Genomic DNA, 14,051 nt, shown 5'->3' with positions numbered 1-14,051 from the left:
GTCTGTTGGGAACTTCACCCACGTCACGTCCTTCATCTATGGATATTTTCCATGATTTCATCGTTTGGCATCATCGGCCCAGCATTGGGCCGCTTCGCAGAAGAATCTCATTTATCAAATGTAAAGTTACAGATTAGAAAATAACTCTACTATTTGCGAGATTATAAGATAGAATTTGATACGATCTATGAATACTAGCTAGTACTTCGGCGTTCAATGTGCATAAAAGTGTACATTTACACACTGCGCGTTCGTAACCGGAAGTTTATAAGAATTAAAGGCAAAAAAATTGGAGCGCCACATGCGTTCAGATTCGGAGAGCTATGCGATAGGGAGAATTCACTCCTAACACTGGCTTATGACATCTCTCTCCTAATGCTGTGGAATGTGGGGTGCTTCACCTCATTTTGCAGTCTTATCGTGTCGGTTTACAGTTAAATCAAGTTGTTCTTAGAGAAATGAGAGGTATAAAAGTCATACTGGTACATTTCTCCCTAAGTTTCAGGAATATATTCAGCAATAACCGTATGCAATGCCAGCACAAAAGTAGCTTCATGAAAATGTACCACAAAATATCTTTCCAAAAGACATTGTCCCATTCAAAAGTGAAGTTCCTATGAAATCTGCTAGCCTGTGCATAACGATACATGCCAATGCAATGATGAACAAAAGTAAATGCTGTGAATTCAAGCAAGCTCACATTCATGAAGAAGTGTAATCCTACAGGACAAAAGAGGAATAAAGATTTACATTAGAAAATCTGGATAAAAAGAAGCGTGGTCACTGAGCAATGCCGGGAGAAAATGAGAAAGGCAAGTTGGTGTATCTGAGGCACTCTACTGTTCACTGCCTCACGACATGGGGTCTGGTAGGCTAGTGAGGAGACCGCTGGTTCTTGCCGCTTAACGTGTGAACAATTATCACGCTCCGCCGCTTTCGCTCCAGTCGGAGCTAGGGGGAGGGCGAGTGCAGCAGCACTGCAGTTACAGCCTAAACTCTTAGCCGCCAGCTCAGGCAGCTCGGTTCAGTCGGAGCGGCTGGGTTCTTTCTGTGTGTGAGCAGTGTGAGGTCATCCGAGGGCTCCCCATCTGTTGATCGGGTCCGGCGATTGCCTTCGTTGGCACAGTCTATCCCTGCACATTCTACCAGGCACAATATCTCCACAGAGATGGCTGTGATAAGATATCAGATATGACTGGTACACACTGAGAAAGCTTGGCAGGTACATTTGTTGAGAGAAAGACATGCTGACAAATATATTATCCAAAAGAAAAAAGATAACGCTGATTTACAATGAGAGGAAAAAAAAAACCTGCAGCTTTCGGGGCCGAAATTCACTTTTTTCTTCTTTGAATGCCATGACTGCAAAATGCCGGTGCATTCAAACAAGTGTGACACATCCAATATGGCTATCCACCCTCCCCCCCCCCCCTTCCCATCCCAAAATATGAGGTTAAACAAAGAGAGAACATTGCACTATCAAAACCAGGTTCTGCAATACATGATCACATCTCGAAACTAAGAACCAAAGATGTTATTATATATTATTTTTATTTCTGTCAAATTGCCTACATGTACAATAGTGAATGTACACTGTACATGTACATGAGACCTTGACACAAAACTACATATTTCTCTCGTAACTGAAATACATTGCTGCCAATTGGTTGTTTTTAATGTTCTCTAACAATCTTTCAACTTCTAGAATTACGAATAGAAATCAGGTCTTCTGTGTTCAAAATGTTCACAGACATCTCAGCGTTTGCTATGGCATACGGTAAGCAAGATTCACATGACAGTGTTGATTTCAGCTAAAGGGCATGGGCCTAGCTTTTGCTGAACAAGGAAGGAGAAAGAGAAAAGTAGATAGGCTAAAATACAATGTCACAGAGTCATTGACACGGTACAGGCATAATGCCACAATATACCATACTCTCCGCATAATTGGTTCCTGCTTAAACAGGTACTCTGCTTGATTGACACAGAGGTCAAAGGAGCAGTCCCACACTGCTCATTTTATTTCATTTCACAATTGCATGGTTTCTTCCCCCAAGATGGATAGAGCTTTGTGATTAACCTCATTCATAACCACTTTTTTTTTTATTCCACTGCAGAAATCCACAAAATGGGTGTGATCATCAATTCCAAGTCAAGTTTTTCTCTGTTCTGAAAATTGAAGCAGCAAAGAATGTTTTGTGTTTGGTTTCCCACCATAGAACTTCACGTGCGTGCATGCACGCACTGTCTAAACTTGGTTATTATAATCTACTTGTGTCCTTGGTCTCTGAATCACGAGATAGTGCTGGGGTCCATGCACGCACTTTTCTGGTTCTAAAACTTTATTGTACATTCAGTGGAGTTAGTGTTCCACTTGTGTACTTTTAAAAGGAGTAGGCCCCTATTCTTTTCTAAAATTCACAGTGCAATAATTGAAGGCATGAGGGATAATCATAACAGTTACTATCAGGCTGCACAGGTGCTAAATAGATTGAAAAAATTTTCGCATGAAGGAGGCATACTATAAAAGAGGAAATTTTCGTGCATTATGCATGACATGCAACAAGAGCAAAAACAAATGTAAAAACATATGTAAAACTAGTTCATATTTTTATTCCACGGAATTAAAAACATGAGGAATTCACCTTTAGTAATATAGGCCGGCGAGCATGAAAAATCTCACACAAAAATGTCCATTTTTACAGTAGGCCTGTATGTGCTGCTGAATTTTTCCATGCGTATGTTTAGCCTACAATATTCATCAACTGGAATATTGAGAGAATGAGCTCCAACTTCCTACCAAAGAAACAAGGGCTGGACACTCTCTTGAACCTCACTTCATCAAAGATGTTTGGATATCATATTTTTACTGGAATGGTAACTTCTGGTACCGGTACCAACAGCCAATCAGGAAGTGAGCTTTTTGTCCTTATCAAGAGGCTTGCCATTGCAGCACCAAAATGCTATCATGTCATCTTCTCATGAAGTGGAGCCCTGGTTTCCCAGAAACTTAAACCTCCATTCTTGATGAAGGTGAACATTCAGAATGTGTAATGCCATTCTCGGTCACCATGACGAATGGAGGCTTTTCCTCACTGTGACAGGCCAATGAATGAAGCCTAACACCTTTGGGCCTCTCCTAGAGGTCACCATGTTCCAGACAATGCCCAACCTGGTGCTCAGCATGGGGTCAATGACCTCACTGACAGGTCAATAACACTCACAGACTAATGACTTTTGACCTCAATGTAAACAGACTATTTACTGGATAGACCATGCTACCTTACCCAACCCTAGCCCTGGATTCTTTCTAAAGGAGAAGAACAGGGACAGAGTATTTCTTTCTAAAAATTTCATCCTGCCTGTTAGATCTGGCACACACACACACACACACACACACACACACACACTCACACACACATCCCTAAACAGAAGATTGTATGTTTACCCTTCACTTTTCCAGTCTCATATTCAGATATTATTTCCTTTAGGAGATGGCATGTCAGGTATGACACAATGTCAATCAAAAACAAAAAAAAAATCAGAGGGAGAACCAAATTACTTTTTCAATTCACAGTGAACTTTCAACCATTGCTAACAAAGGAGATCAGTGTGGTTATACTGTGAAAGAAGGAATGTTCACATGCATTTTAATTTTGAAAATTTTACGAAACAAGATTCCCGCATGTGAAAGTTCCTCTCTATAGTAATTTATATGCATTGAATGCTACAGGCAATTCGCAAAAAATAAAAAAAATATAAAAAAAAATATAAAAAAAAATTCATGCAACCAAAAGATATTGTTTTACAGTTTAGAGCTGAACAATGTTTGCAATGATTATATCACTTCAAATCACTTCCATACTGATAGATATAATATTAGCATTGATATTGCCTTAACTCTAGTTGACCGATTCATGTCTATTCTTCATCTTCACAGCTATGCTGGAAATACTTACTTTAATTAAATTGTTTCTCTTTATAGCAGGCCTAATGCTTTGTCTTTATTTTCTTCTTCCACATAAGAAAATGAAAAGTGAGGTAAGAACAATCGTAAAGGGAGCATGGCATGCCGGAAGTGTGCAAGTGCAGCCTAATTACATCAGGTTGTGAAGAACTTCCTGAATTGCTTCCTGTCCTGTCCCATCATTTTGGAAGATCTCAAATCTATAACACATGCCAACTGTAGGCCTACACACTACAAACAGGCCTTATATATTTTATCATACACACACACACATACACATGCACACATGTATAGCTCTCACTACTCACATGGAAGCAAATAGACCAAAAAAAAAAAGTGGAGTTACAGAGAGAATGGGGGAAAGAAAGGGGAATGAAGTGGGGGTTGGGGAGAGAAAACAACTGTATCAACGATTTCAGGAAGTTGTTGGCAACCACAGGCTCCTGCTCTTTGTGTCCTCCATTAGACCAGGCATGAGTGAATTTTCACAGCGGCAGAAAAAGGAGTATGGATATGACGGGACATGTATGATTCATTTTATAGTATCTCGGTGGTCTATTTTGAGAGGCAAGGTACCATAGTTAATGAATATGATAGGACTGCCTGGGTGAACATGGAGACCACGCCAGTGGCTCTGTAATGTCTGCCAAGTCATGCACTTCAGTCCTTGTTCCTTTTAACTCTCTGTGTGCTTTTATTGTGCTGGTGAACACAGAAATCCCTACAGCATTGAACACAATGTCCCAAGTCTCTGACACAGAAAGGGTTAAAGATACCTCCTACTAAATTTTGTCAATTGGAACAATAAAAATGCTTACTTTAATTCTATATACAGTTTACACTTGCTCAAGCTGCGGACTCACTTCAAAATTCATCTACAATGTCTTTACTTTCTTACCATTTCATGGAAAATAAATATTAAAAAAAAAACCTTGATGATAGAAACCTCTTTTTAGTTTAACCCCCCCCCAAAAAAAAAAAAAGCACACACAACATAACAAAACAAAACAAAACAAAACAACACAAAATGTGTATCTTACTCATATTAAAGGGATCGTACAGTTTTGGTTGAGACCTAATTTCAGGTTTCTCACATTTTTTGGTGAGATAATGAGAAACCTCTTCTGAAATATGAAAGAGCATGTAATTCTATGAGGAATTCAACGTTTACTTGATGAAAATTGGTTTTGAATTGGCTAAGATATCCAAAAAAGAGCGATTCTAATAAAGTGTGGGACCCACACTTTATTACGATTGCTTCGTTTAACTTTGTTTTTGGATGTTTCAGTCATTCCAAACCCGATTTTCATCAAATAAACTTTGAATTCCTCTTAAAATAGTATGCTCTGTACAATATCATAAGTGTTTTCTTGGTAGCTCACAAAAAGTTAAAAGCCTGATTCTCATCTCCACCAATACTGTACCATCCCTTTAACAATCTCGTTTTTTATCCTAATCAAAGAAGTATTTCAAAGTGTGTGTATTTTTTTTTTTTTTGCACATCTTTATTTTCGGCTAACTTTGGTTCATGACAGAAACAATGGTAAATCACGTGTCATCAAAACAGCTCATAAACTTTGCCTGCATTTTAACAGATGTGGCATTCAGAAACTTGCATACTTCTGGAACCTTCTATAGAATAGCAGTCTTCAATACAGCTAATAAGTTCAGTCCTGGAACCTCCACTGTCTTCAGTACAGCTACTATAACTTAGTTCCCTTCTTTTGCCGTGACCAAAGTGCAATCAGCGCTGAACATCACCTAACATCATTTTGATTTTGTAATGGATGAAGATTTCATGGAACATTCCGTAAACATGCCCCATGATCTCAAACCCTTGGTCAAAAGTAAGCATGTTTTGATTATGAGACTGGGTTTTCGACTGCAAAGTATATGTTTGTTCATCACAATAACCATTTAAGTTCAACTTGGAAACAATAATTTCATTGAAACTGGCTAAATATTGCTTGAAATGGTTAGGTGTACAATCTCGTGTATACTTCTGATCCTCTAGAATGCTCAAGAGGGACAACAGCTGGACTGGCACCAGCAGTTCTGTAAAATTAGGAATGTTCACATGCATTGTAATTTCACAAATTTTGCGAGAGCCAAGATTCGCGAAATTAAAATGCACATGAAAGTTCTTGTCTACACTATATGCGTTGAGTGCCAGTAACAATTCACATAGAGTTCATGCCACACAAAAGGCCATCAGCTCCAATTTGCGAAAATTTCATGTCGCAAAAATATCTTGCTTTACAGTAATAAAGAAATAACTATGTGCGGAACTAATAATTTAGGGTCTGTGCATGTGCATGATATCACTAATAGCATTTGCCAAAGTTGCAGTCTACATGCAATGTCTCCTAGGCTTTACATGCACACGCATGTCAATGGTCTTCCTTAATGCAATCACGACCAATTCCTGAAGCTCTCCAAGTTTTATTTTGTTTTCATTCCCTTATTACCAGAGTATGACTTAAAGTCACACTATAAGAGTATTAATTCAACTTTCCAACAGAAATGCACATGACTATACATATATACTCAAAGTCATGGAGATAAAACCCCCTCTCAACTTTAACCAATCATTATTATCATTATGACTGTTATTAGTACTTCCTACAATGTTAGTGTAACAAAAACGATCACAACAAAGGTAACAAAAGTGATGACAAAAATATTGATAAGGGAAAGCAATCACAAAACCATATACTATACTCTCTCTGTTCAGTCACCAGCACTTAAAAAAAATCCATGAAAGTCACATGTGAGGCTTATCAACTTGTAATTGGAGTATTAACTTGATATAATTTTTTTTCAATTTCCTTTCCACCGACATGCACTCATATATGAGAAAACATGCAGTCATGACAGGACCGGAAGCATGCCTAACTACGCTTCAGTTGCTTTCAGAGAGCAAAGCTGGCACGGCTCTGCAACCCATTGTAGTAACCCACAGCCACAGGTGGTGACAATCAGTAGTATCGTTCAGGAAGACCCTCTAACTGAGGCCCCAAAGACGAACAAGGGGGGTGGGGGGGGCATTCAGACTTTTTTCACAGATGTGTCGCAAGAACCAAGATAATAGCATAGCTGATTGGGTTGATTGTATGCAGTAGTCATCATTACACTTTACAGATCATTGACTTTATAAGATCACAATGTGTTAAAATACAGTCACATAGAAATAAGGAACCCTCTGTCTTCCTCTATCAAAGAGGAATAACCGAAAACATATGCATCAGCTTTTGCTATGTCTTGTTTTATTCACATTTCTAATGATAAGAAAGACAGTCTCTTTGACGCAAGGCTGTATTTCAGAAAATGCCATTTGCCACTATTGTTTTCTCTTCACAACGTAAACATATCTTGGCCTCTCAATGGAACATTAAAAACAGCAAGGATATAGACAGCGGACATCCCTCCTTTATCATCTTGTTAGCTCAATTTCAATAAAAGGGCTCGCTTTCATTACCTCTTACATCTATTTTACTCTTTATGTGCATTAGCTTGAATTAGAGTGAATGGTCTACTTAGCCAAAGACTTCCCAAGGAGACAATTTTATGCTGAATTGATTCCATCCTAAAAGACACCCTAATGTGTGGTGAAGTGTAGCATATTATTGTACATTGTATAACAGTGTAGATCATATATGATTTGGAGGTTTGATATTTAGGAAAGAAAGACTACACATACATCCAGTTTCTATGCACTGCAGGAGATATTTAATTTTAATTGTGTGTGCACCAAGTTCTTTTGATGGCACAATTTACGAGAGGATATTATAAAACTAAGAACTTATACAGGGGAAACTCGGTATAACGAACACTGCTATAACGAGATATCGGTTATAACGAGGAAATTTTCTCGGTCCCAAATTTCCTTCCACACAAGTCTATGTAAAATGCTACTCTTATAGCGAGATCGGCTATAACGAAATAACTGCTATAACGAGATAAATTTTGTGACTTTCAAACAAAGAAAAACATAGTAAATCAAACCTGCTATAGCGAGGTAAAGCAAAATGCCTTCGGTAAAGCTTTAGTTCGCCTGTGCTATCATCTTCCGAGATTGTAAAGCTTGATGCGCCAAAAACTGTCTTGTACACATATAATCATTTCCTTCAGTGCACTCCAGCTAGTGCTGCATGTTGTACGTGTGAAGTGTGTGTGTGCACGCACACTGATACATGCAGAAAATGTGGTGGTACGGCCATATGTATACATGACATCATCATGACGTTTAGCAGGTGTGAGGCAATCTGATGCTGTGATTGGCCTTCTACTTAGGGAATTCCCGTCTTCACACACACACACACACACACACACGCAGGCACTATACAGAATGTGTCACATACACACACAGCATTGTGCAGACCATATTCAAGCTTTCCACACAACACACACCCATACGATAACCACATACCAATCCACAGACGATCTTGATACAATCGCAAGCTATATAAATTTACAAATTCAAACATCTACAATTAATAAGAAACACATTCTTGATATTGGATTTCCTTGGCGAAAAACATCTTCTTACCCATAAAGGTGAATACTTCCCTCACACACAATATCAAGTTATCAGTATTGATTGAAATATGATGGGTAGTCCCACATGTGCAAATTAATGTCTTTATTTTATGCCTTCTTTTATGCCTACTGATATAACGAGATATCGGCTATAACGAGGAAAATGACTCGGTCCCGACGATCTCGTTATATCGAGTTTCCACTGTACCTCCATGAGAACAACTTATTTATCAATAGAAAATTGAATTAGAAGTGTTGCTAAGCACATTCAAAAGATCAGAGAAGATTAGGTGGATGACCAAAAAACAAAACAAAACAAAACAATGCTTGCCGTACTGAATACCAAGGTTTGTAATTTAGTTTACAAACAGCATCATGATTAGCAAATTAAGTATAGTACCTTTGCATTTTTTTTTGGGGGGGGGGGGCTGGGGATTGAGCACTAGGAATGTTTGTGCAATTTTCATGAATTGGAGCAGACGGCCTTTTTAGTGGCGCGAAATTTTCTCTAACTGACACTGTCATCCAATGCCTTATACAAGTCGACAAGAACTTTCACATGCATTTAAATTTTGCGAATCTCGGCTCTCACAAAATTCATGAAATAAAAATGCACATGAAAATGTCTGGTTTTGCAGTAAGCGAGTTTTGAAGTTGTTGGTGGATTTTTTATTTGTCAACATTTTTACAGTATTTGATTAATATGATTTTTCTTATCTTACGATGTCTTTGTCTCATTTACTACAAAATGTTGAGCAAATCATAAGCTGACTCACAATTAAAATAGATAAGAAGTGAACAAGGAAAACTATGCATTATGACATTATGGTCATGTTATTAGCATGACTACTGTTTTACAAAGTGGACATGTCAAGGTGTAGGGCATTTACAAATTGAGATACTGAAGATGCACTTTGATGAGGTCTCTCATTACCTTTCATATTACCCTCAGAATTTCACTTTTTGTTTGGGGCAAGTTTCCTTCAAGTACCGGTACCGCTTACTGTATCTCTCTGTTTTGATTATTTCTACATAGTTGCTATAACAGGGTGCTATACATAACTTTTTTCCCCACTTGCCCTGTGGGGCAAACAGATTTTCAAATTGTTGCAGAACACTAGCCCAAACATGAATTTTACTTCCCCAAAAAGAAGGCCCAAAGATATAAGAAAATTATATAGAATATCACTTAAAAAGGTAAGGGCTTGATAAAACACAATCACTTGAATAAACAGCACATGTGCGAAGTAACAAACTTGGTTCAGTAGAGTGTTGGTGTTGGATTGCATTGAGACTTCTTCCGGTATGTGTTGGGAAATAAAGGTGGCTTCAAAACATTTTGCTTGCCCAATTCAGGCAAGCATTCTTTCTCATTGTTCCAAAACACCTGTCCAACTTTGATTTTTATTTGCGCCGGGCAATCGGGCAAGTGCTTATGTAGCACCCTCCTATATACATTACATGTACAGTAATTGCAATACGTGTACACTGTACACTTAATCATAAGCGTAGCATATAATCCTGCTTAAAATACAAACATACAAGTAGGTTACCAAGATTAGAATTCTATATCACACATGCATCCACATACACACATGCTACGCACTAACCAAACTTGCTTCTATTTGGTTGTACCGATGAGGTCAGAGGTCTTAGTTAGGCCTACACTGTAGTACCGCAGTGATTTTACTGGATTGAACACACACCACATAGCTTGTCAATTTGTAATGGTTTCCCTTCATTTTTCAGTCTGTTGCACATGTATGTATGTTTGTTTGTTTGTTTGTTTTGTTAATAATATCACTACAATATTGCCTGAACGGCTTGCACTATACCCCCCCCCCCCCGCAAAAACAAACAAACAAATACACTAGTAAATATGATGTATTTCACACTTACTCTAAGCATCGAGTCATAGTATAAAAGGATAGCATGCAAGCAGTTTCTTTGATAGCTGAAGAGGTTTGGATGGATTGAAAGAGAGGAGCGAGTGTGACTCCGCCAAATTAAAACTGGCAGTGATAAACGGCTTCAAACCAGTGGCAAGGTCAGAGATGAATTATTGGCATACTTAGCCAAGGCTGGCTATAAAACAAGGGCTAGAGTCACTGTCACCATGTTCATTCACAGCAGTGTTTATGCCATCCTCAACGGAGAACTAACACAATGATCATATCACGTTCATGGTTTCACCTCTGTTAACCCAATACTGCAGAGTTTCTGGTGAAACCCATGCTGTGGTAAATGCCAGCAAAAGATTAAAGACAACCCTGAAATATGGCCTCTTGTCTTCCCATTGGCTGCCTTAAACAGAACTACTGCCCCCCCCCCCCCCCCCCAAAAAAAAAAAAAACTTTCCTTGTGGTCAGAAACTATGAAGAGACTGATCAATAAGTACACTGCATGTTGCAAAGTTAGACAGTCAACCCGTTGAGGACGGTTTGATTTTGCTACATGTACAACATGCATTTCCCATAGACACCTGCCCGCGTATACTCGGGACTCGTCCTCAATGGGTTAATACAGAAAAGAGTGAACACAAACTGAGCGAGAACAATGATCATCAACCCATTTATAACTGGAGTGATATCAAATGATAGCATTGTTGTACGTGAAAGTCAGAGCAACTTGTGCTACTTAACCCTTTCCATGCCAATGAGAGAAATGCGCACAAACTTCACATAATCATGTACCTATGAATAGGAAATAAATGTGACACCCAAAGGGTTAACGAAAATGAGAACATACCTACAATAATGTGGCTCACAGCAAACTAACAGATGAATTTATATTTTTAACGTAAATATTCTCTTACATTCACATTGATGTGTCATGCCACAATTTCTGTTACTGGAACAAAATATTTGATATTTGATAGGCCTATATGTTTCTCAACGTGCACCGTCATCATCAAATTGAGGAATAACCTTGTTGTGCATACAATCATGTCTAAAACACAATCCTTAACTTCAAAGGCATACACGCAAGCAAGTTTACATGTACTATGTAGACACACACAAAGAATATAGCGGAAACTTGGTAGGGACCTGATATACCGCACGAGAAAATACCTTCTCTTGTTTGTTTGTTTGGTTTTTTTTTTTTTTGGGGGGGGGGGGAGGGGGTGTTATTGTTTTTTGGTGTTCCTTTTTTGTCCTTGTAGAATGAATTTCTTTGTATTTCTTTGTTTTGAGCTAGAATAGAGCAATATGTATGTCATATAGAGAACAAAGTTTTCAGGTCTTGACAACATGAACTTTCCACTGTATCTTTAACACAACTCTCATACAGATAACCCAATTTCACACTGATCATGTCAATACCAGCACATGAATCTGGTATTTCACAGGGTTATTGAATGGCTACTAATGTGTATTTTGTAGTGTCACTCACACCACTCTGAGATACCAGATGTGCCTTCATTCATTCACTTCTTCTTTATCACTGACTGCATGGGGGGGGGGGGGGGGGGGGCAGGGTGGGTGGGGGGAGGATGGTATGGGAGAATATTTGTTGTATGTTGTATCTACTACCTGTGTTCTGCATTCATACTGTAAAACCAGTAATATTTGTGGCAATGAAACTTTTGCAAATTGAAGCCAATTCGTAGCATTAAAACTTTGGTGAAATGTCACTGGCATTTGATGCATTGTGCAGACAAAGCAATATGCATGCATCATACTTTCGCAAATCTCGGCTCTTTGCGAAGTTTGTGAAAGGTCTCATGCTCACAAAAATTTCTGGTCTTACAGTAGTAAATTTACAGTGGACTAGCAAGAGATACTAGTTGTTGTAGCTTGGCAATGAAGAAAAAAACTCTTTCAAGGAAATATCTATCGTTACATGCAGGTTGACAGAAAGCACGAAACACATGCATTACAAGTTTTTGATAAATAGCATCAAAATGTTTTGTTTTAATTAGTCCATAGAAGATGTCTTTGTACATATTTACAAGCTTGTCATAATTTACATGTCATAATAAACACAGAGTTTATGTCAAAAATATAAGCAAGGTAAATCTTCAAAGAAACTTTTGGTAACTTAATATTTATACTGAATAATCCTGCTATGACTTGCATGAACATATCTGTAACTGTCACATCAAATGTTTACATATAGATACTATATACACATTACAACTTCTGGAAGAATGAGATCATAGAATGCTGCTACAACATGCTCTACTCTGATGTAAAATGCCATAATGATAGTTCAACTGTTTTGGTCATCACATCTTCATCAACCAAGATTATAGCACCAAAATATGAATGGCATAAATCAAATCTACTTTGTACATCACTTTGTGTATGTGAAACCATTGTACACATTGGATAGTTAATTAGCTAGACAGAAAATGATGACTACATTTTCACAAATTTTACTATCAAACAATGCCGCTCAGGGCATAGCACATGACTTAAAAAATAATATGAATTTTCTGTATAACAATAAGATTTCACAGACAGACGTATTACCCTTTATGATACACTGTCACACGTTTGAGAAACATTTCGTCCATGACGTGCAAGTGTACATTGTAAATCACAAATCTTCTTTCACTCTTGGACACTTTGACTAGTGCTGCAACAATCAATACCAGTACATACATTTGTATTCCAAGTACTACCGAGTATACACTTTGACCACATTATATTTTGGCATCTCACATTAAATACATCAAACCAGCTGAACAAATAGAGAAAATTAAGTATGATCAATGCCTTAGAGCATGTTTCATATCACAGCTTTGAAAAAAAAAAAACATTTGACATAAAAGTTACAAAAAGTAATACATTTTGCTGACAATCAACAACTCTCTGTTTAAATGTTAAAACACGACAAACTTGGGCATCCCCTATGTAGGTCCTATTCATTCCCCCACAATACTTGTTGTTAACGAAAAACTGTCTAACAAAATTCTACATTGTCTGTTATCTTCTACAAATAGTTTTGTATCAAAGATCCCAAGTTGCAAAGTATGCACATATGCCAAAAAACTACAAACAACCATTTAAACCCTTACAAGATACCTGGCTTTAAAGTGTTCTTCATTGAGACAATCTTCAGTTTGGTATTTCTCTAATTTACACGTCATAATAAGAAACTCTGCCTTCTGTAAGAAGAATGTTACAAAACTTTCTCAGGCTATGATGATAGTACGAGCATTAACTACTACATAAATAAACCTGAACCCACATGATACTGCAAGCAATACTTAACTACACATCTTGGTAAATTCAAGGTTATGATATGTAGGCAGCTGTTTTTATGTAAGGTGCAATTAACACATGAGTTTCCATCCTTCATCAAAACTTATCATTCAGGCACACATCTCTTCAGTGATCAAGACTTTAAATATGCCTCTTCATTGGCATGACCCCATCACTGTTTCAAATGCTCAAAAAGAGCAAAATTCTGTCCCTTCCTCCCGAAGTATTCAATAAAGTGTCCAATGAAGTTCATAGAATAAGTTTTTCACCTTTATCTTCGGTGTTTGTTGTATTTTGCTGTTGATTGGCATATTTATATCTGCTTTATAAGTTTTGAT

The sequence above is a fragment of the Diadema antillarum genome, unplaced genomic scaffold, assembly GCF_040938485.1.
Source record: "Diadema antillarum isolate AM-2024a unplaced genomic scaffold, OU_Dant_1.0 seq00000927_RagTag, whole genome shotgun sequence".
NCBI lineage: Eukaryota > Metazoa > Echinodermata > Echinoidea > Diadematoida > Diadematidae > Diadema > Diadema antillarum.
Note: the sequence above shows the minus strand (reverse complement) of the source record.